General features: G+C 31.9%; 1 protein-coding gene and 1 non-coding gene across 3 annotated transcripts in view; one reads left to right on the top strand and one right to left on the bottom strand.

The window, feature by feature from the left end:
* Positions 1-17,538, bottom strand: part of Wnt2 (Wnt oncogene analog 2) — a 59,075-nt gene extending 41,537 nt beyond the window's left edge. For both annotated transcript variants that reach the window (XM_085191329.1, XM_085191328.1), the window contains exon 1: positions 17,348-17,538. The gene's annotated coding sequence lies outside the window, so the exon portion shown is untranslated. The remainder of the gene's footprint in view (positions 1-17,347) is intronic.
* A 2,403-nt stretch (positions 17,539-19,941) lies between these two features.
* On the top strand, positions 19,942-20,014 carry TRNAV-UAC (transfer RNA valine (anticodon UAC)). The gene has a single exon. It is a non-coding gene; the product is annotated as a tRNA-Val (tRNA).
* Positions 20,015-24,326: the final 4,312 nt, after the last annotated feature.

Below are 24,326 nucleotides of genomic sequence, written 5' to 3'. Positions count from 1 at the left end.
TTTCTATATTTGCTATGTATATTGAAAGTGCTAATATATGGAATTAATATTTATTAACTAATTAATAACTAATTAATATTGGACAACTGCCAGTCTAAGTAATCACTAAATTATGCTATTCAGATTGAGCAACCATTGAGTTTCATTCAATTTTGCCGGCGTTGCTAGAGGCACTGCGTTAAATAGCGGAGTTGGTGCCAGAAAAATGAAAATATTAATAAATAATAATTTATTCCTTCGAGTGGGGATCGAACACACGACTGTCGTGTTACAGTCACACTCCTAGGCCGCGACGGTCTTCAACATAAGAAAAACTCCAATTAAACAAGCTCATTGCAATTTACAAAATAATTTATACTGTAAATTGACAAAATACTTGTATATCAGCTATTTGCCTACCTTAGGTAAAGTATGAATGGGTTAGGGTCAAAGCACGCAACCATATAGCTTGAGATTTATTCATGAATTTTTCATATCTTTATTAATTAAGGCTTGTCTACCATAGCGTGAGATGCTTCAAAATGCTAAGCAAAAGCTTAAAATAAATTATAGGCTACGTGGTGGTTGTAAAAACTGTTCTTAGAATGAAAATGTACTTTAAGTTATTTAATGTACTGTATGTTCCTGTAAAATGTATATAAGATACAAATTTTCAAATAATAATTCTAATTTTCTCGCTCTGGTAAGATAAAAATCACGGCGTTGAATTGCACGACTCAAGTCACAATGTTTTGAGAATTGATTAGAGCGTAGGGAACGATTCTCGCGGTGTTCGCTCTATCTACACTGCTATGCTGAATAAAGGGTGAACTTAAAGAAAACCTCATCGCTTTTATATCTTCATCGCCCTGCACAAGCAGTGGACTATAACATTAAAATATATTTCTAATATAAATCTATAAGTTATCTTCGTAATGCACATTGATGTATGAAGTAAGGGATTAACGCTTTATGGGTAATTTAATTATATGGGATATAGTAAGTGAGACATAAAGTAGGTGATTAGTGACAGTTTGACACTCCCGTGATAACACTTTAGAGGGGAAATGGAGAATAATGAACGGAGTTAATCTTTCTGGTGTCTCAGTGAATTATTTGAATGGAAGTGAAAGTCTTTATTTACATATATAGAGGTATACATTTGTATATACGTATTTATTAAGTAACAATGAATTATCTCTAACCTAGTGTTAAGTCACTTTGATTCTTATCAAAACACTTTCCGCTAAATTCTTAAGGTTTCGTAAATTCGCACTGGTCTCATCTAAGATGCGTTTAGATTAAAATCTGCTAACCGGTTGTGTGACAGCGCAATCTGTAGATTGATGTATGGGACGGCGAACCCAAATAGATACTAAAAGTGTTTTAATTTACATATTAAATATTTACAAATATATTGATTATATATTATACTACTGTACAGTTACTATGAAGAATTGTAACTTATGGTAAAATAATAAAAAAATTAGATTATCGAAAATTTCTATGCGAAAAAATATGCTAGAGAAATAATACAGCGAGTGTCTGAGTCTGTGTGTGGAAATATTGTTGAAAATGCTAAGGAAAAAAAATTGTCTTTTAAAAACTTTTTAAAAACTAAACTAACTTTAAAAAATATATTTTAACTAACTTTATAAAACTATTTTTAGGAGGAGTGGTGAGCTAAAATTTATTCGAATTGTTATTTCATTTATTTTAGCTTCATCCCTTATCTCGTATATAGCAGGGTAAGGAGACATCTAGTGGTAATACACTCCGCTCTCATTCGTTTCTTTTGATTGTTAAAACACACATGACCTGTCTTCTGTACAACTTTGAATATTTTATATTTTCCGTACAAACTGAGATTGGTATTATTCTCATGCTAATACATTTATAATGACCGCTATTGACGCATCGTTATATGTGATTGAGCTTTTACGAAAGTGCAAGTAATTTATTATGTTACAGCGTGTTATTATTGCTTTCATAATATATCTCAATAATAAACATGTTGTTGTTATATATAGGCCGTCGTGGCGCAGTAGGACAGGGTGGTAAACGCGATGGTTGTGGGTTCGATTCTCACTTTAGGGATTTATAATAATTAAATTATTTTTATTTACCAGCTCTGGTACACCAACAATTCCATCACTATACACGCTATATCTAGAAAATGAGGTAGTAAATGAAAAAGAAATGATTATCTTAGTAATTGGTTGACGTTCAGTTACGCCATTCAACACGCAATGCCTCCAGAATTCGCCGGAAAGTGGGGAACGGAAGTGTCGTAATAGTAACAAAGTGTCTTAACATTTGCATACATTTTCAAAATAAATAATCAATCCTAAGTGTAAAATAACACTTTAAACTGTTAAAAACTTTAAATATAAACATACACTTCAACTTGCATTAATCATTAATTAATACAAGCCTTGTTTAATCAACTATTCATTTAAATATATTGGATAGCTGTAAATTTATAGCGCTCCGTTCCAAGGTTCGATTTCCCGGTTGGGTACACTTGTCGATGTAAATCTATTTAGCTTCGTGGTCGTGATCTATTTAGCATCTTGAATACAAGTTGAGATGAGAACTGACAGAGTTATGATTACCCATTGAATAGTTGACACGTTTTATGCACCTACTGTGCATAGCCTTGTTTGTTTTTATTAAAGCCGTGTATAAAAAATACCTACTTACCGTACTTTAGTTTTTTATTATTAATTATATTTCAAAAGTAAATATATTTTTTAAAAGATTTGAATTCATCGCCTTTAAGTTTAGTAAATGGTCGGTAGTAGCGCAGTGGCACAAAGTGGGATTGTAAACGCGACAGGTTGTGGGTTCGATTTTCACTCGATCAAATAACATATTTAATATTTTCATTTCTTCGTTCTGGTGTCAAAACAAAGCTTGGGATTGAGTTTCAGCGGATAATGGGTAACGGAGTGTCCTAACACTAGGTTCTCCCTGCACATCCTGCTGTGTACGTGACATAGCGTGACGCTAAAATGAAAAAGTTTGGTAAACGCAATATATAATAGGTAATTTACCTTATATTTTTGTATAAAATATATAAATTACTAGTATAAGTATAACACTAAAAAGATAGTCTACTTATAACTTAGTCGATCAATTTAATATGTAATTGAGATGCGCTCACGTGAGGTGGGTGTCAAATTATCGTAACGAGAGGTGCCGTAACATTATAAATTGCACATAATAAACCGTTAACATGAACACATTTGAAGTAATTTATTTTATACTATAATGCTGATATAGCTTACTATAATTATAATAAGATTGTTATTTTCAGATATTTTAATGTTTTGATAAGACAAAACTAATAATTTGCGCCGCCTCGTAATGTCTCAAATTTTGGTGGAAGCATATCTCGAAAATTCTGCAGATTGCGAGGAATGGATTGTCTTAACCCTGGGTTCCCTATACCTACATTGTCATGTGCGGAAAAAAACGTAGCACAAAATATCAGTAGTCTGACAGATATACAATAAATTAACGTTTTAATGTTCTAAACTAGTGTTGCACATAAAAAAACCATAAAATACCTCCATTAGGTACACCAAACAAAATTAACAAATAAATACAAAATAAATATAATCAACTCACAAAATACATATAAATTGTATCAGACCGTTTATTAGCTAGGAGCATAAACTACAGCAAACTACTTTATCCTAGTTTTTAACGTTAGAATGGAACATTGAATTCAATTAGTTGTATGTAATTGTTTAATCAAAGGCAAAGTGGTGGGTAGTCGGCAATTTGTTTTATCGACTGACAACATTTAACCGAAAACGCTTAGACTATATTTAGGTTGCAAACTAGTATTTAGCTAGCGTCAGTAAAACGTCCATTTTAGACAATATCAATCGTATGTCACTCATTTAGGATTCAATTATTATAATTTGTTTTGAAATAATTAGTTTAAAGTGTATGGTGGTGTTTTTGATATTCATTTATTTATAAAGAAATTCGTTTATAAAAACAGCTTCATGCTTTTTCTGCAAATTAAATACGAGTAAAGGATTATTTGAAAAAACAGCTTCTTACTGTTCCTGCCCAAACTTAAGATATTTGTCTTGCCAAAATGATAAAATCAGAATAATTAATTTATTAAAATTGGAATTAATTCCACTACCTCTGCACTTGTTAGCTTGTGATTTCATAATAGGAAAAAAAACAAAGCTAAATTGACATTTACTGAAATAATTTTCCTGTATCCTTTGTATTAGGTATAGAGATTATTCCTTTTATTAACTCTGCGAAGCATGGGTTATTTTAGAAATAAAATAAAAGTTAAATATATTTACAATCTTACAATAAAAATTCAATGTCTTTAATTTTAAGTATGTGAGAACGTTTAAAATTTATTACAAAACATAATTTCGAGAAGTTAAAAATTATTTATTATTATCACGTTCCATACTTTGCGAAACACTCAATTAGGGATAGTCCGAAGTGGAGGCTTGTTGACGTAATTATAGCATAGCTTCATTAGTGTTTAATTGCCTGTCATATACGTACCATGTCTGGGAATCAAACCTGTATTCCATTACGATACAAACTATAGGTGCTACTTTTTAACTTCACAGAAAAACTTGACTGGCCACAGCCTTATGCGTTGAAGTTAACTGGAAATATTTGCCAAGTCAATTTTATTTTTATTTTCATATTATTTAAGTATATTTTTGTTTGTCTATTTATTTGTTTATTAAATTACGGAAATCTCGTATTGTAAACGATATGCTATTATTTTGCCAAGTCTAGAAATGCGTCGTAAAAGAAGTGTAGTTATCAGTTAAGTTGATAACATCTTTTTGATTTCAATATTTGATTTTATTAAAGTGAAAGTGGGATAGAGAATTTTAATAGAAATTAATTTGATTTTTATTTATTTCTTTAAGGATAATGTAGATAGATATTAGTTAACTATTTCAACGTGCTTTTATAAGTTCGGCGTAACTACGTAATAAAATCTAAGAAACTGAATGTGATCCACTTTTAATAATTGTATAATCATGAAAGTTGATATATAACTTAGGTGACAATATAACTGAAGGTTCCCTCTGCCTATCCTGCTGTATGCGGGAAACACCGTGAAGAAAAATAATTATAAAGCCATTAATATTACAATAACGACCTCTTTCACTGAAAACTAACCGTACTTCAGTTCACAGTATATTTGCATATGTGTCTGAACGAAAGTTCAAATCTATTTTAGTTAACCGACAAACTATAAACCTAGTTCAATAATAACTAGAAATTGTTGAGCTTTGTTCGTGTATTGAAATAAGTGTTAAGTAGGGTAATGTGATTTTTCTATTCTGCATATTCCTATTGAAACAAAGACGACGTTTCGAAGATATTTAGTATATATTTAATTTGTGTGTATTTGAGTTGAGTGACTCATCACAATATTTAAAATTAACACTTTGTCTCACTACATCAAAATAATTCAACATATAAATATGCCAAAAATGAGGATCGAACCCACAGCCACATTAATAGATTATAATTTAGGAATGAAAACTACATCTCAAAAACAGTCTCAAGATAGAGTCTCAGAGTTGAGAGCGTCTTATAAATAAGAGACTTGAAGTGTTTATACCGCGTGTTACACATTCTCATTTTTCAAGAAATTACAGTAGGTTGATAAATTTAACAAACACCAAAAACAACACTTTAATAAAAAAGTAAAAAAAAAAATTTAAGTTAAACGGTTTTATATTGCAGATAAATGTACTAAAAGCTAAAAAATAATTTCATAGAAATTATGATTACTAAAATTTAATCGTGGGGCACGTCCAATATCTACAATTGAAAGACATAGCGTGAGACTTCACCCACCTAGTGGTAAGTAGCAAGTGTCCCCACGATTTTATTTTAGTAATCATAATTTCTATGAAATTATTTTTTAGCTTTTAGTACATTTATCTGCAATATAAAACCGTTTAACTTAAATTTTTTTTTTTACTTTTTTATTTTTAAGTTTTTAGTTTTTATTTCTCATGCTATTCAATTCGTTGAAATGAGGCTCGATGTCTCATTATTGCAAGGTTAATGGAGAATGTTACGAACGACCCCCCCAGAGGTCCAATAGAGGGACAAGGCTATGTACAACAAGATGTGCCTGAATCTTGAGGGGAAAACGCTAACGACATATCATTTTTATCCACCTAGTGCCATACAGTTCTCGGCGCGCTTTTACCTTTTACCTTGGGTGGTACCCCTAGCGACGTATCATTTTTAGGCACCCTATAGCCACACAGTCCTCGACAGGATACCAGATTTTGACTTAGGTAGGAGATTCATATTGTAATTGTGTATAGTATACTGTATTATACTTACCAAGCCCTTTATTTTGATACCCATATTGATGGGATTGAAAACTACATTATCCGCCATTTTGTAGCAGTGGCCATCTTTGATTTTGATTTTGTATAGTGCACTGAATTCTACTTGACAAGCCCTTTCATTTGATACCCATATTGATGGGATCGAAAAAACTAACTTGTCCGCCATATTGTAGCGGCGGCCATCTTGGATTTTGATTTTGTATAGTCCACTGAATTCTGCTTGACAAGCCCTTTCATTTGATACCCGTATTGATAGGATTGAAAAAAACTAACTTGTCCGCCATCTTATAGTGGCGGCCATCTTGGATTTTGATTTTGTATAGTCCACTAAATTCTACTTGACAAGCCCTTTCATTTGATATCCATATTGATGGGATTGAAAAAAAATAAGTTGTCCGCCATCTTGTAGCGGCGGCCATCTTGGATTCACAATAATATTGAATATGGATAATTGTATTGTCACCAGAATCAAAGGCGTATACCAAATTTCAGATCAATCGGTTAACGGGAAGAGGGTTAAATTTCAATTACTAAATTTGACCCAAACAAACAAATAAACAAACGGGGTGAGCTAAATAAAACCGTTTAAAAACTAAATTAGATAAGAATTAAATGAACTTAAAAACTTACTCATTTTAAGTAATCTCAATAAAGATTAGTGCAACAGGTATTTTTTTATTTCATATTAATAAATGTTCAAATAAATATATATCTAAAAGTAAATGAGACCAATTAGGTGGCTGATAAATGCAAAGTGTCAAAAGGATAAATTACCTATCAAAATCACTGAGTCAAAAGTCACTAGCAAAATTGTTAATATTTCATATATATCTGTTTGTGCGATCTTAACGTCTTTATTAATATTATGCATTTAGGTATTAACATGTAATAAATTTATATGATTTTCTTTATTTGACGTCAATTAAAATAGTTTAAGTTCACTCGTTTGAATTGTGGGTTTGATTCCTGTTCTGGTAATAAATACATTTTAAGATAAGAGTGAAGAAAAGAAAATATTAAATATTTCATTTTCTCGCGTGGAAATCGAACCCACAAACTGTCGCGATAATTACTTTCAGTTTCCTCACTCTGATAGCAAGACTAAGTGCAGCGTTGGGTTCCGCCACTAAACACACAATGTCTTGAATATGGAGAACGGAGTGCCTTCACACTAGAGAAACCTCTAGTATTAAAATCAAACATCTATTTTTGTACATTCCTCCAACAATAATTTTGCTAATGTGCAGGATGCAACGCCAGTATTGTTAAATCGTTCTAATTTATTATTAGATTACATATCGAGTTATGATATCCTATACCAAAATATATTAATAGCTGGAATCTCGAAATCAAATACCTATTTGTTTAATTGTACTCGTATATTAAGGCCGTTGTGACTGTAAATTGGGTTTTTTTCATTATCTTGCTCTGGTAGTAGGACAAAATGGGTAGAGCTTTATTTAACCATAGTTTTAATATTTTAAATAAACAAATTTATTATTATAAAAGTATAATTTATACAGTGCGGGTTCGATCCATTGGAGGAAAGGAAATAATTAATATTTTCATGTCTTTGTTCTGGTAACGAGGCAAGACACGGCGTTGACTTCTGCGGGAGTAACTTAATAAGAACGGAGAGTAAACACTAGGTTCCCAGGTTATGTTTGCTTATGGAATGTAGAGTAAAGCTAAAAAAATATATTTTATTGTCTGGTTACCCTGTTGTCCAGCTCATCACAAATAATTATCGCCTAACAAATATTACAGGTTAATATCTTCGTTTAAAAGCAGTCTAAACAACCGTAACAAATATAAAAAAATAAAAATGTAATAATTTCACATAAATATCAAGTAAATGTAATATCAGTGTCGAAACCAAATAGTTTCCTAGTTGTCGGCACCCTAATAACGTATATTGGTCTTTTAATAACACGTAATTACATATTGACCTAAATGCCAAGGATCCTTTGAAAAAAATACTTTAAAAAGTATCTAAATTACAGGTTGAAATGTGGTAGATGATGAAGACATTGATGGGCTCAATATTTTTTTAGTCATGTATATATAGTCTATGTCTTTTATAATATCAAAGAAAATAAATTACTTACATTCTATAATTTACTTATGCTTTATTTTTACTTTATGTTTGAAATTGTATATAAATGTTAAATAAACAACTGTATATTTAGCACTAATCTACCAACAAATCTCTTACCATTTTTTAAGTATTAATGACGTAGGATAATGTGAACTTATAGAGGCTGTCTGTTAAATGCAGGTACAAATTTCGCTAAATATTTTTTTTATATCATATTTTCTACATATAACAGAGTGGGTAGAGAGAGCCTAGTGTTAAGACACTTTATTCTCTGCTTTTATGTGAATTCAGAGCTGTGTTTTCAGAGACTTCCGTTACTGAAAACCGTCGCCATGCTTTGTGTTAGACAAAGCATCACAGAAAGTCATTCCAATCAAAGTCCCACTGCTTCAAAACGAAATTTCAATATACATCTCATATAATCTTCGTTCTATCGAACCTGTCACTACCAATTAAGAAACACGAACGTTACCACCACACCAGATGGTCATCTTATCGTAAGATCATCTATCACATGACGACTGTAAGCGTAATCCAATAAAGTCTTATCTATGTCTGAGATCAAACTGTTTGTACAGTCTGGTGTACAATGAATATATGTATATTGTTTTAGTTTTTTTTGTATACGGTGTAAGTTATGTTTGTATGCATGGGCGTTGAGATATGGGAGCCGGGTGGTATGTGCCCACCCCAGAAATTTTACTACCAAAACACTAGTCCCGAAAATTAAAAACAAAAAGGTTTTCATAAGCATATTTGTTCAAAGCTAAAAAACTCCAGCTATTCCAACTTATGCATCTTTTTTTGACCTTTGATGGAACCTGGGAACCTCAAATAAAGACATTCCGTTTCCATGAATACACTTCCGTTCCCCAATTTTGGAGGCATTGCGCGTTGGCGTAACTCAACACAGTACTTAGCCTCGTTATCTCATAAGAGATGGAGGAAATGAAAATACTAAATATTTTATTTCTTCGAATGGAAACCCATAACCTTTCACGCATACAGTACGCCATGATTGGCCTCAAATAGTTAAAAAACTAGATTAGGCCATAGACCACCTAGGCAAGGCAAAAAATTACGGACAAACACTACAGGTTTAATTTGTTAATCCTATTCCTGACAGACACTTGATTGGTTTTTTGTTTAGATACCTCTGGCCGTCATATTTTGATATCAAAGACCTTCGTGCTCGTAATTGGAGGATGCTATGCACTAAAATTAAGTATAGTTTGTTATATTTATGTTTGGGGGAATAATTTTATGAGTTATGAGGCATGAGGCGATGGCGCAATGGCAGAGCCCGACGTCTGAGTGTAATGGTGGTGATTGTGAGTTAATTTTACCGCTCTGGTCTGGTCTGGTGGTGTCATAAGCATGGCGTTGAGTTTATTTGAGTTCTACCAGTCAACGCTGAGTCTCAATTACGGACGGAAAGTGGAGAAATGAGTGTCATAACACTAGTGTAATGCAACGTAGTGCACGTAGGTGTAAAATTCAATACTTTATACCTGTGCCTTGGCCTATTTTGGTTCGGGGCCGGAAAGAATTTACGTGACGGCTTCCGTTGCGACACTGGCAGGCTAAAAATCAACTAGTACACTCTTAAAAGCTACAAACGAATGCTGTTTCTATATTACTCCCAAAATATTTATTTAAGTAGAGAGAAATCGTCTTTGTTACATTTCTAATTTATCACAACACTGCTAGGTCTCCCTTATATTTCTTTTTCGAGAGAAAGCTAGCTTGAACTTGAACTTTCCTTGAAATATCTTTATAAAATTATTACTTTTAACGTGTTCAGTAATCGTAAAATCTACACAGTTTCTTCAAAATATTGCAAAATATTAAATAATGACTATAGCTGAATGATGAAATCAATTTTGTTACAAAGTTAAAAGACTAATATATGTAGATGTTTGCATCTTGTAAAAATCTTTTAACATTAATGGCGAAACAAAACGCCGCACATTGTCTTTAATAGCGAGGAAATTTATATATTTTACATATAATCGAACCTACAACCATTTTGTTAACAGCACAACGAAAGCTTTTTACCCCATTAACAATAATAGATAATAACAATCTTTCGTCAGTCTGTGTGTCAATGTGTACCGGTTATACTGTCTTTCAGCGCACTTAACTAGCTTCGCCGCATGAAATTGCTTTAGTTATTCTTATTTTGACAGATTTGATATTTAGGAGCGCTCAGGTTTCCAGCTACCGTTTATATACGTATATTTAGGTTAATGTTCTTGAAAGATTACATTTTCACACTTTCTATTGGTAGGTATGACTTGTTGTTGCTAACCATTGAGATTGTTTTAGATATTAACTAAAAATGATTTAATTTTTTTTATGACAGGTGCAGGCACTTGGCAAGTAACTGTGTGAAAGATAAAAAATAGAAACAGTTCTTAAGTTTTGTTGTTGTTTTGTAGCATAAGACCTTCAAGAAAAAGATTTAAAAAAATATAATTCTAATTTGTAGAATTATTCTAATATCTATGACCTTAATTTCCATGTTTTCTTAGGCCTTGCCATTGGTCGTCTGTTATTATCTGAAAACTAACTAAAATATCTCAAATTTGGAGTTTTTTTTAAAACAATATCTGTCACGTGGCCTCCATGACATGTCCACATTACAACAATTCTTGATTTGCAGATTAATATTATATTAAGAATTATTATTTACACTCATAAAATGGTAATGATATCCATAAAAGTATGACGCCATAATATTTATCATTGATTTATGGTTTGTCATTCAATTCGTCTAAGCAATCTTTTATGTATTTTTGCCATCTTAGGAGCGTTTGTGTGACAATAGTTTGATATAATATAGTGTTGTTACATGTGTTTGTATGTTATTTATTATTATTGTATAGTGTGCCTCTCGTAAGGCTAACTTGATGGGAAGTCTCTCCAATTTCCAATTCTTACCATTCTCATTTTTCTCTTATTTTTTTACTTTCACACATAAGCAGGCAGAGAGAATCCAGGAACCTAGTGTTAAGAGTCGTTCTGTCTTTTTGGATATCTTAATTATAATTAATGTGTATAACATTAATTATAATTGTTTTATTACCTTGTATTATTACGTTATAAAACATGCCATTTTTACCGTAAGTATGGGTGGTCAGGCCATTGCCAGCAACTTACTAATTTCAGTAAGTTTAGTTATTTACTGACACAGAATGGAGAAATTTAGTTAGGGTCCTTTTAAATATAAAAATAAATAAATAAAGTAAATATTAAAGTGAATTTAAAAAAATCGAATAAATACATTGAGAAGGAAAGCCTAAGAACCACGTACACATATATAATACTAAACGTTATATTGTATGACAAATCAAATCGAATTACTAATGAGCGTCCCGCTGTGAAATAATAAACATGCTTTGTTATGGAATTTTGCCGTTTTGCAATTTGTTATATGGCTGATCTGTTTTTATGATAGACTAGAAATTTCCCCCAGCATCACTCGCATTACAATTATACGGCATTACAATTACCCCGGTCAGTGAAATGAGCAGTGAATGCTGGAAAACATCGTAGCTTAGTAATATTAGAAGCAACCAAAGAATAAGAACTAAGGCAAAAACACGGCGTTTGTTTCCGCCATTCAACACGCTATGTCTCAATATTTATATAGTGTTAAGATACTCCGCTTCCACACTTACCGCCGAATACTGGAGCCACTGCGTGTTGAGTGGAGGAACTCAAACTTGCGTTTGGTCTCGAAACCAGAGCAAATGTTGATTGCTTATTTTTTATTTTATTTTACCTTCCATTTACTTGGAAAGCTAGAATGTCTTTAGTCCTTTACTATAGCTGATATTGTTAATTTGTTACAGTAGATTTATTTAGCAATAAAAAAATAAGGTTGGATTTCAAGTTTATTTAACTAGATGTTCCAGTAAGACATACATTTAAGATGACACTCTTATAAGACTGGAGTGAAACTCTTTTGCTCACCTTAATAAACTTTATGATCTTTAATTAAGACAAGAATATTTAACTTTTAATAGAATTATGCTTTTACTCAATTAAAATCACTTTATAAATTTATATTTTTTATATTCTTTATCTGTTGATAAAGAATAAATATTAAATTAAATTAAATTAAATCTAATTTCAATAGAGCGTGTTGGTGATTAAAAAATAATGTGGATACTTTCATTTTTGTCCTCATTTCTAAAGTGTAAGTGTCAAAATTAATGTAATATGAATAATGTATAAAAATATTAAAAATAAATAGATTATAACAAATAATCGTACTAGCACTATTGTTATATTAAAATGAATAGTTTAAAAAACTAAAAGAAATCTTTCAATAAAACATATAAATAAGACAAATGTAATGAGCATAAATTCGATATATTTACTAGTAGGTACCACCAGGCTTCAACAGCCATCTTCCAATTCCATCATTAGAACAGGTCGATGGTACCATAATATTATGTTGTCATCTAATATATATATATAATTCTCTAATTTCATTATGATATAACAAATAGAAGTGCGTGTAATCCAAATTCTTAGATTGACAGGCTCTTATTAACTTGACTCAAAGTGTTGGGACACTCCGTTCTCTACTTTCTACCATAATTTGAGACAATGCTTTGCTTATGCAAAATGAAAATATTTGATTCCTCGCGTGCGGATTGAACTCCCAACAGCATTTAGATGCTGCCTGACTGCAATGACCTAACTAATCTTATTGCAAAGTTATAAAAACACACGAATATTGTTAATAATAAAAACCAGTAGTCTCAATAATAATAACTTGAGATAGAAACGTTTTACATAACCTTTTTGAATGATTGTAAATCGATTTAATACAATTAATTAACATGATTTATAGGCAATTTGTATTTTATACGGTGTCTGTGGAAAATCAGTGGTCGTAAATTTTTATTACCAATTAGATGAAAATGGTAACACCTGCTTGAGCAGAAGATTATGTTTCGTAGCTTATCTTATGAGGCTACACACATATATTTATATTATACGGATATTGAATTTCAATTTATACAATTTAAAGTTAATGCTACGATCGTATAAGCAATGGTTGATGGTAGCAGATCTTCTGTGCGTCTCCCGTATGTTGCCATTTCTGCTTATCATTGCTATTATCTATTTGCGCGGAATAATCGAATATTTACTTTTAAGTTTCATGCGGAATTTTGCACTTAGCAGAGAAGGCAGAAAGACTTGGAATTTGAGATACACACTTCCGTTGTCCACTTTCCGCCGAACTTTGGTGGCATTGCGTGTGAGTAGCGAAACTCAACGCCGCGCTTTGCAGCGTCAAATATTAAATATTTCACTTCCTCGAGTGGGAATCGAGCCCACAATCTGTCACATTTACAGCTACAAGCTCGTGCCTCTGCGCCAGGACTGGCTACGAAAATATTATATAACAATAGTAACATCGTTTAATATTAAAAGTTTCAAACAATTTATACCATCGTTATATAAGACAAAGTTAGACACTCGTAGTGCCATTATATATTTTAAATATTAAATTGAAGCGATTATACCTTAACAACTTCCACTCGGATGTAAAAATGGAATATAATTATTATAAATAGCTAAAATCAACTTAGTAAAAGTAAGTTAAGATTAAAACCGTTAACCGACAAATTATGTTTGACAAGATGTGACGGAAAAAGAAAAAAAAACTTAATTGAACTAAATTAAGTTTGCGACGAAAGGTGCGTATTAATTAACGATAGTTGTCACAGCTAGTGTAAAAATATCTTGGGGACGACGTAAAATCTGTCATTAAGTCATTTTTTGTCACTTATCTCAGGTTTATTAAAAATGCTTTTTTTATGAGCTACTATTTACTGATTCCGGAGTTTCTCAAGATATTTCTCACATAACAGAGTATTCAGAGGGAAGTACTCAGTGTTGAGACACTCCGTTGTCCAACCTTATTTTTTAGATATTGCGGTAAAGATATCAAAAGTAGAGATTATCTCATTCATTTCCCCACTTTGGAAGAAAAGCCGCCTCCTTGAGTACCACTACTTAAAACACAATGTCTCAAAAGTTAGGCGGACCGGAATATCCAGACATTGCGTTACCCAGACGCCGCTCAACGATTTCCTTCTATTTTATTGACTGTATAAAGGAAAAAAGCACTAAAAGCCAATCACTCTAATAGCATAAGTAACTGGTAAGAGCAGTATAAAAATATCCTAAGACGACAAATAAATGCTATAACGTATATAATAGTTTTTGTGACGTATCTCGTGTTGGTTTAAAAATATTTTTTTATAAATCAAGAACATGTTATGCCCATTAGTGTATTAACTGAGTGCATACTACGATTTTACCGTTTAAATATTAGTTGACTGATTTTTAGTGTAATGAAGATTATAGTATTCGATGGATATAGATTCGATTCTCACTTTGTGTTATCATCACAATTAAAATAACACTAGTGGTAGCCCTCAACTTCGTTTGGGTGGACTGAAAATATAAAATCGCGTTTTTCCCTGTCCTGTAGAAATTACCGGTAATTCTATCTTAGTTCTCTTAGTGTAAGACAAAATATTCCTCGAGATATCTATAGGTCAAATTTCAGCGTTCTACGCCGCGTAAGTTCGTCTGTGCGTGGTATATTATTACCGGAAACGTTTTATATATTAATTCGATTTGTAAGATACCCTTCAGGAGGATGAGAAGAGGAAAGCAGATTTTTTATTTTTTTCAGAGATCTATGTTGTAAATGTAAAATATCATTTATATATCGTTAAAATATCGTTCTTGTGAAATTACAAATCTTTTCGATAACAAGGTTGTCGTGGGGTAGCGCAGCGCTGAATCCACCTCTAAGCAAGCAATGTCTTAAAAATTAGGCAGAAAGTGGGAACGGATTGTCTTAACATTAAGGTTTCGCTGCCTACCCTGCTATGCGGCAAAAAAATAAGATGCTTTTTTACTCTCTAACAATTTCAATAATATTGTTGTGGAACTTAACGCTGCAATTAGTCTAATCCAATCAATGAACCATTATACAATACTATAATCTATATATATAAAAGGACTTGTCCTCACTGACTGAGGTAAGACGCACGCACAGCCTTAACCGCTGATGGTAGAAACGTTAAATTTGGATAAAAGTTTACTTTCGTAATCTTGACATCCACTAAGAAGGGATTTTGAAAAATTTTAACCCTAAAGGGGTGAAATAGGGGTTCAATGTTTGTATGGAAAAATTTTAAATCGGCACCGATTTTTATAAAGTTTGAAATTTAGATTTTTAAAAGTATTTAATTGAACACGTGTTTCATCGTTTTATAGAATTCTCCCCCTAAGGGTGCAAATAAGGAGTTGAAAGTTTGTATAGGTTTTTTTTAAATCGTCACCAATTTTTATAAAATTTGAAATTCAGACTCTTAAACGTATATAATTAAACACATGTTTCATGGTTTTCTAGAATTCACCCCCTAAGGGTGCAAATAAGGGGTTGAAAGTTTGTATGTTAAAATTCTTAAATCGCCACCGATTTTTATAAAATTTGATATTAAGACTCTTAAAAATATTTAATTGAACACATGTTTCATGGGTTATTAGAATTCACCCTTAAATACGCAGGCGAAGCTGCGCGCGTCCGCTAGTTAAATATAGTAAAGGGACATTTCCACCGTGTCATGATGGTGTCATTAAATTTATATGTAAAGATGCAACATGTTATGAAATAATAAAGTTTTGACTTAAGTATTATTGCTTATTTGATATTTTTATTGTTTCGAACTTTATATGTATACGTGTTTAATAGTCTGGACGGACAACTTAAGCTGTGGAGTATAATTTAAAAATCATATATTTAACGAAGACTTTTGCTTAATTTTACTAAAAAAATTAAATATAAATTTTACAATGATTATATCGATAAAATGGAAAATATCACGTGTGAAAAATTCTATACTCTTCTGTTCCTACAAGAATTTCCAAAAATCCTATCTCACTGCTGCCCTCTTTTTAACCAAACTGAAACGTTTTTAACGCCAAACTTAAACTTTATAATTATAGTATCATCTGTGCGTAGTCTGTGAGTCACTCATTAACGAAAGAGATAATATAGACATATATGAGAAGGGGCTTAAAATTTTTGAACGATATATCTTTTCACTACAATTTAAGTACGTAAAACTTTTTTTAATATACCTCCAGCTTCAAGTTTTATCCCACATAACATTATAGGAAGAAAAATTTAATTTCAAGACCGTTGTCCACTTTTTACCCGAATTCGAGACATTGTGTGTTGATTGGCGGAGCTTAACGCAGCAATTTAACTTACCAGAGATAAATATTAAACCTACAACTAGAGCTTTATAGCTTTTAACACATTAAAAACTGTTACGATGACTTAGTTTGTAAACTTCAAAGAACATTTACAAGTCATGATATTTAAAAGGAAATGTTCGACATCTTGTGTGATAACCGGCCAATAAATATCTACTTATCAGATTAAAACTTTTTGGTGACAATTCCAACATTTGTTTCGTATAATTAATTTATAATTCGTGGATTTTTAGACCATAGATATCTTATCTTTCAAGTCTTTATTTTTATTATGACTTGTGTATATTAAAAGTGTATAATTGATTAAAGCAACTTTTATTGTATAAAGAATAATCTACGGTTAGTATTAGATTTTTCTTTATATTTAAGTTATTTATGTTCCTATATATATATCGTCAATTCAAACGTTAAAGTGTAGAGCACTGTAAAATTGACAATTTTCCTTTTCGGCAATATTAATACTGACAAGCAATATAAAACACAAATAATTTAAAAACTAAAACAAATTAATAAATATTTCATAATATTCTTATAATAAGAAAAAAATAAGAAAAATTATAATTACCTTAAAGCCTTAAATTCTGTAACCAATAAAAAAAACACAGCACAAGCACGAAACTAAAAAGAAAAACTTAGTTCAAATTTATAATACTACAAAATAAATTTGGGTTTTCGTAGCGTAATTTGACCGCGTTTCGAGAGGATCAACACGTCCGTACAGTGTGAGATCCCAGCATCCACTAAATGGTAAATGTAATGGACCAAACGACATTTATTTCGTTCTGGCCAAGATATGCTTTTGTACTGCTTCGGTGGAGTGGCGCAGGTTAACTAGCTTGAATTGTAGGCGGTGGCTATAAGTTCTAATTTCAGGTTGTTTTAAAGGTAGTTATTAATAAATGATTAAATTAATAAAAATTTTGAGAACAGTCATGGTGCAGGGGCACAAGCGTGCCACTCTAAACACGACCGTTATGGATTCGATTCTCATTGGGGGGATTGAAATATTCAATATTTTTATTTCCTCGCCCTGGTAAGGAGGAAAAGCGTGGTGTTGAATTTCATCATTCAACACGCAATGCCTCGAGAATTCGGCGGAAAGTGGGGAATGGACTGTCTTAACACTAAATTCCCTCCGCCTACACTGTTGTGTGCGGGATACAGCGTGAAGCTGATTTTTTTTATTTATTACATAAATGTTATTTTATAAAAAAATCCAAGTAAAAAGTTTCTCTAGTATAACTATAAAAGTAAAAATATCCTACAATATACAGAAATTTGTTTTCTTTGACTTGTCTATACCAAGATGCGTCCCGACAGAAGATTGCCCTTATCAATTTAATATGAAACGGGTTGTGATGCAAATATCTGCTCGGGGCGTTAAAGATTATCATCAGTCCGAGATGTTGACATCGTTTAGCCTTAAGCTTTCATATGAATATTACATGTATGTTAACTAGTGGGACATGGGTTACTTGTATTAATTACTTATTAATGGTAAAAGCTACTTACTTTGAGGTTGTCATGGCGCGGGAAGACACGCGTGACTGTCAACGTGACGGTTTGTGAGTTCGATTCATACTTGGGGGATCGAAATATATGATATTTTCTCCTCCTCGCTCTGAAAAGGAGGCAAAGCGCGGTGTTGAATTCCGCTACTCAACACGCATTGCCTCGTGAATTCGATGAAAAATGGAAAACGGAAGTGTCTTAATGGCAACGGAGTGTCTTAACACTAGGTTCCCAGGTTCCCTCTGCCTGCCCCTGCTATGCACTTTCCGACGAATTCTAGAGATAAATTCTGCTGATTGGCCTGTATACTCATTAACGTTATATACTTATGTGTGTCGAGGAAAGTGGGGAATAGAGCGATGTGTTACTAGATAATCACTCCTTAACAAGTAAAATGCGGTAGATAAAATGTAAGAAGATAAAAAATAGTTAGAAATTGTAATCACCCGACTTAACGCGAGGCAACTAAGAAATTGTTGGCGGTAGTTTGATATTATAATTGAATGGCACTGACAGACAAACGCCCATAGTCTACCTGTTACCTAATGGAATACTGTTAAGTGTTCGAAACATCGGGCTTACAGAAATATGTCCAATACTAAAATAAATTGGCAGTAGTAGCGCAGTAGTATACCATATTGTGAACACGACGGTTGTGGGTTCGATCCATTTTCGTTTTATTTCCTCGCTTTAGTGCGTTGGGAAGATAATGTCTTATCACTAGGTTCCCTCTGATTACCCTATTTTGCAGAAAATAACTTGAAGCCAAAGGAAAAAAATAACCCGGTTAAAGATTTTCATTTAAAAAGTGGTTACTTGAATGAAATTTTCATTTTTCACTTAATTAGGAACACGTTGTATGAGAAAGAATCTCTGATATGTCCCGAGAGCTGTAATACTTGTACAAAAACTTGTTAACCGCACTTATTAAATGTAATGATAATGTTTTATAACATACTAGTCCGATCCGAGTCATTTATTTGATATAATTAATATTTATGTATTGGTTTATCTACACTTTTACTTGTGTTTGGGTTTGTAATGGATGTAATGAGTGCAACTATGCGGATATAAAAGGTAATTTTTATTTAGTTATTTTATATTTTAAAGTATGTAGTAAAAATTAGGCCGTAGTGGCGCAGGGGTACGAAATATGACTACAATATTTGACCGTTTGTGCGTTTGATTCCCAGTTGGGGAAATTAATTATTATTTTAAATTCTCCGCTCTAGGACTAAGGCAAAAGCGCTGATTATAAGACAGTCCATTGCATCTATATATAAAAAACTATTCCGTTACAGAGTTATTGACAGATAACGCACAGATTACTTTTCTGATTTGTGTTTCAGTTTTTATAAATACAACGCTACAGATAAACATATAAGGTAGGATATTTTTACTACAAAAATTGCATGGATTGATCTTATTAAAAAATATTTTATAATTAGGTCTTAAGGAATAAATCTAGGGACATTCAAAAAATAATGTTTTTGTCGAATATAGAATTTCCTTTTTTAAGTTGGTAAAAACTTGTATTTTTTTTATATATTAAAAATATATTATAATATTTCTTTAGAAGAAAGTAATATAAATAATTTGGCACTTAGTATTGAAAAGTTATTTTAATATTTAAACGTAGAGTAAGGAGGTTCCGTGGTGTAGTGGTTATCACATCTGCTTTACACGCAGAAGGCCGCCAGTTCGATCCTGGCCGGAATCATAATTTTTTATTACTAATAATATTTTTTTCATTTAAAGATTTTTTTTATATTAGTATAAAATAGATTAATTTGACATAAATAATTATTATATATTTTATTTAAAACATACAAATAAATAAAATTTTATATTTACTTTATCATAATTTTTATACAAATAATACTAAGTTATTGTCATGGTCTTTTTACCTCTTCTGGTAAAGTTTTTTCCTAATAATACATAATATTTTACAATTGAATGGTATTTTATTTGTTTTAATGAATAGTACTCCTAATTCACGAGCACGTGCTCTATCCAGCACGGTGTATTGCACGGCAGGCAGACTCAGAGGGAATTTAGTGTTAAGACACTCCGTTCCCACCAACCAGCCAAAAGAATCGTGATATTGCGTCTTGCAACTTAACGCAATGATTTACCTACAGGGAATCAAAACAAAATCATAAAATATAGTATAGTCATAAAATGTTAAGCATTTTTTTACACTGTAAAAATATAAATAGAAAAACACTATTAATATTCATATATTAAATTTAAATAGTATTAATTTGCCACAATATTATAATTTATTATTAATATAAAGCTCCATAAATAAATTGGATAGCAAAACAAAATCAAAAAACTCAAAAACAGGTCCAAGATATATAAGTTACAAGGAATAACGGACGCCGTTGATGTCTTTTCTACAACTGGTTGCAACTTAACTGTACGCGGATCGTAATCAGAGCATTTCTAGAGGATAAGATATTCCTTGTAAATAGTTATATTATATGTATAGATATAATACTTTTTGTTATGCCATTACTGGAGTGGAAGAGCTGAGTGTAAACTCAATGGTTGTCGATTCAGAGCCTTTTTTTTTCGTTTCTTCGGTTTCATAATAAAATGTGCGGTGTTTAGTTCCGTAAAAGCAAGTAATATCTGACACTTGGACAGTAGAGAATGAAGTGATGGAATGAGAGATATTTTTGATGCTACAGAAATTTATACTGCTCTTTATTAAATACTAGCGACCCTCTTGCGGCTTCGCCCGCTTTAACTACTGGATTATTCATGTAATGTATGTTTGCAAAGCACTTAAGATAATGTGAAAATTAATTAAATCCTAATGCAACCCGCATTTTCGTAGTTTCAATAAGGATTTTCCAATTGTTTTACACAGCAAGGATATTTTAGTAGGTACCGTAATTTTAAATCTGTGCTACTAATCTTTTCAAGTACTTATTAAAATATATTTAAATGACTATTTTTAGATAGTTAAACGACTATTTTTAAACGGAAGATATTATAAACAAAAACCTACCTACTACTAACTACTACAAAAAATGTGAAACCAATATATCGCGCTTAAATAATACATTCAACTCCAATTATCCAATACGTGCAAACGCATCTAACTAAATCTTCGTTGCTATAGAGGCAGCCGGGTTTTTTTTTTTTCGAGCTTGTGGCTAATGCTGAAGGGGGTATTCTGTCCCTGATGAAAAGCAAGCACGACGTGGCCGCCTGTGAGGAAAATTAAATAGAATGCATGGGCCGGGAATCGAACCCGGGCCGCCCGCGTGGCAGGCGAGCATTCTACCACTGAACCACCGATGCGTGTAAGACAAACGGGCACGGCGGACGCATGGCGAGTGGCGAGCCGTTTCGCAGCAAGGATTTTTTTGATATTGTAACAACTTCTAAAGTACTTATTAAAGTGAAAAACAGTAAAAACAGTTTTGGTCTACATTAAATAGCCAACGTAACTAATGTACTTATTTATATGCTGAGAGTAAGGGATAAGTGAAACTTGAGTAACAAACAGCTGATGTGTCAACGGCGGGATGTATCAACAATTAAATGCGTTTTTCTGTAAAACTATTCGCAATTTCGAAATAGTGTAAAAAGCAAATTTTATCTTCGTTTAACGTAGAAAATTAATAAAGTATTTTAAAGGATAAGAATTAATACCATTATGGAAAAACATCCCTCACAATAAAAAGTATATTGAAATTATTATTTTTAGACAGAAAAATGATCACTACACGTTATTCTTAAAAGATACGAATATGCTCTCGCGGACTTTTTTGTAGATCCTATTAAGAGGAACAATACTCCAGTACATTTTTTTGATATAGTACTTACCATTACAGCAGCGCATGCGCGAAAGTGTCTCAACGGGTAGGACTATACACATTTATCGTATTTATGTTAATTTACATATGAATGTACAAATAATAAACTATATATAAACCTTCTACGAAAAACACTCGACTTAATGGTGAAGACCGCATGAAAATCCGTTGGGTGGTTTAGAAGAAGAAGAGTTAGAAACAACAGACAGACACGAAAAGCGACTTTGTTTTATAAGATATAGGATAGGATAGGATAGGAAGTATTAAAAACTAATATGATTTGTAATTTAACAGACAGACAAAGTATACATTTACCTGTATAATTAGTAATATTATTCATACATTTAAATATTAACGAAGTAGCTGCGTATCTTTGTCGAACTAGTTCATGAATATATTCATCCCGCTGGAGGCTCCCTTTCAGCCGCAAACCGCAGATTTCCCTAATATCTGGGGTACAGATAGTAAAATAAAATATTATTATGTATTATTATGGAAATATATTAATCATTGTTAAAGATAGACGAATATAATAACCGCGATGGTTGTGTGCCTTATTTCCTGGTGGGGGAATTTGTTATCATTATCTTCTCGCTCTGGTAACACGACAAAGCTCGGCGTTAAGTTCCGCTACTCAAACGCAATGCCTTGAAGCTGCCATCTACCTACTCTACTACATATATGTAGCGAAAAAAAAATGTTAAAATGTTCTTTTCTTATTATTGCATAATACATATATTTAATATACCTAAAATAACATTATTGATAAAAAAATATATTATTTTATAAAAACGTGATAAATAGAATATTTTTTTAAATATTCTATTTATTTATAAAAACTGAATATAAGAAATAACAAAGTATTTTTTTTTGCGTACCGTACCTAAATGCTAAGCTATACTGCGTGTAACCGAATCTGTTCGCCCGGGCTAGAGTTCAGTTTGTTATTACGAAATATTTCCGATCATTGTTTTTGCTGTGGCTAGTTTAGTAATAATTTATATTAGTTATGTATAGAAATATAAGTTATATATGTATGTATACATAAATATATTTAACTTATGTTTAGTTTTTGTTTTTCTAATACGTTCACTAGTTTGATTTTACTTTAGTTTTACTAATTACATGCTTTAATATTTTTTTTAGCATTGCGCCTTATTTTGCATGTATAGCAGTGTAGAGAGATGGAAACTAGTGATAAGAGACTTCATTCTCTAGTTTACGCCCAAATTTCAAGAGTTAGAGTGGAATTCAACACATTATCTTGTTGCAAGTTCAATCTCCGAGTGGGACCAACCATCAGGGGAACAAACATCTCTCTTTCTCTCTCAATCACATTTACACTTAGACGCTTTCCCATTGTACCACGGCAGCATATATATATCCGTATATTTAAGCATTTTCTTTCTCTTTTACATTTTCATTATCTCTGGCCGTTATTTGGAGAATGAAATAAAATATTATTTTACACATAACCCACTTTGAACAAACATGTGTTGTTACCAAACAAATGTTTATTGAAATATTTGTCTATAACGCCTTAGGGTATCTTATTAATTTCTCATAGGAAAGATAATCATAAGTTAGAATAGGTTCGGTTATTATACATGTATGTTTTTGTGACAGCCAGACATACAATGACAATGTAATGGTAGCGCCTTAGACGATTTCATTTAGAAGTATCATTAACTTAAATATTAGATTTTTTAGATACTTCATTGATTTGATTTGATTCCGTTGTCGATAGAAAAAAGTTAGTGTCCAAGCATTGTATCAGTGTTATCACTTTCCAAGTGGAAATGACAAAAAATCCTTGAATAGTTATCGACGACTTCACGCTGTATCCCGCACACTGCAGGGTAGGCAGAGGGAACCCAGTGTTAGGAACTCCACCACGACTGAATATTAATTTTATTATTATTTTTGTAACTAGTAAACGCAGTAAGCTTTTTTATTAATTTGACTTGCGTGCTCTTTCTAAATTATTTTTGTTCTAAGGCCCAGGTAATGCCGCAGGCGATAACTAGCTCACGCACGTCAATTCTTTTTATTCATTTTGTAAGCATTATGCTCTATTAACTTTTTTTAAAAGCTGGCTCTTTAAAAGTCTACACGCAATATGATCAATGTAATGATTAAGAAAATTATGGGTTTATATTTAATAGGCTTAATGTTAATTTTACTGGTGATTAGTAACGT

The sequence above is a fragment of the Heliconius melpomene genome, chromosome 10, assembly GCF_056956725.1.
Source record: "Heliconius melpomene rosina isolate 202511_hmr_F chromosome 10, ASM5695672v1, whole genome shotgun sequence".
Classification (NCBI taxonomy): domain Eukaryota; kingdom Metazoa; phylum Arthropoda; class Insecta; order Lepidoptera; family Nymphalidae; genus Heliconius; species Heliconius melpomene.
Note: the sequence above shows the minus strand (reverse complement) of the source record. Positions and strands in the feature narration are given on the sequence as shown.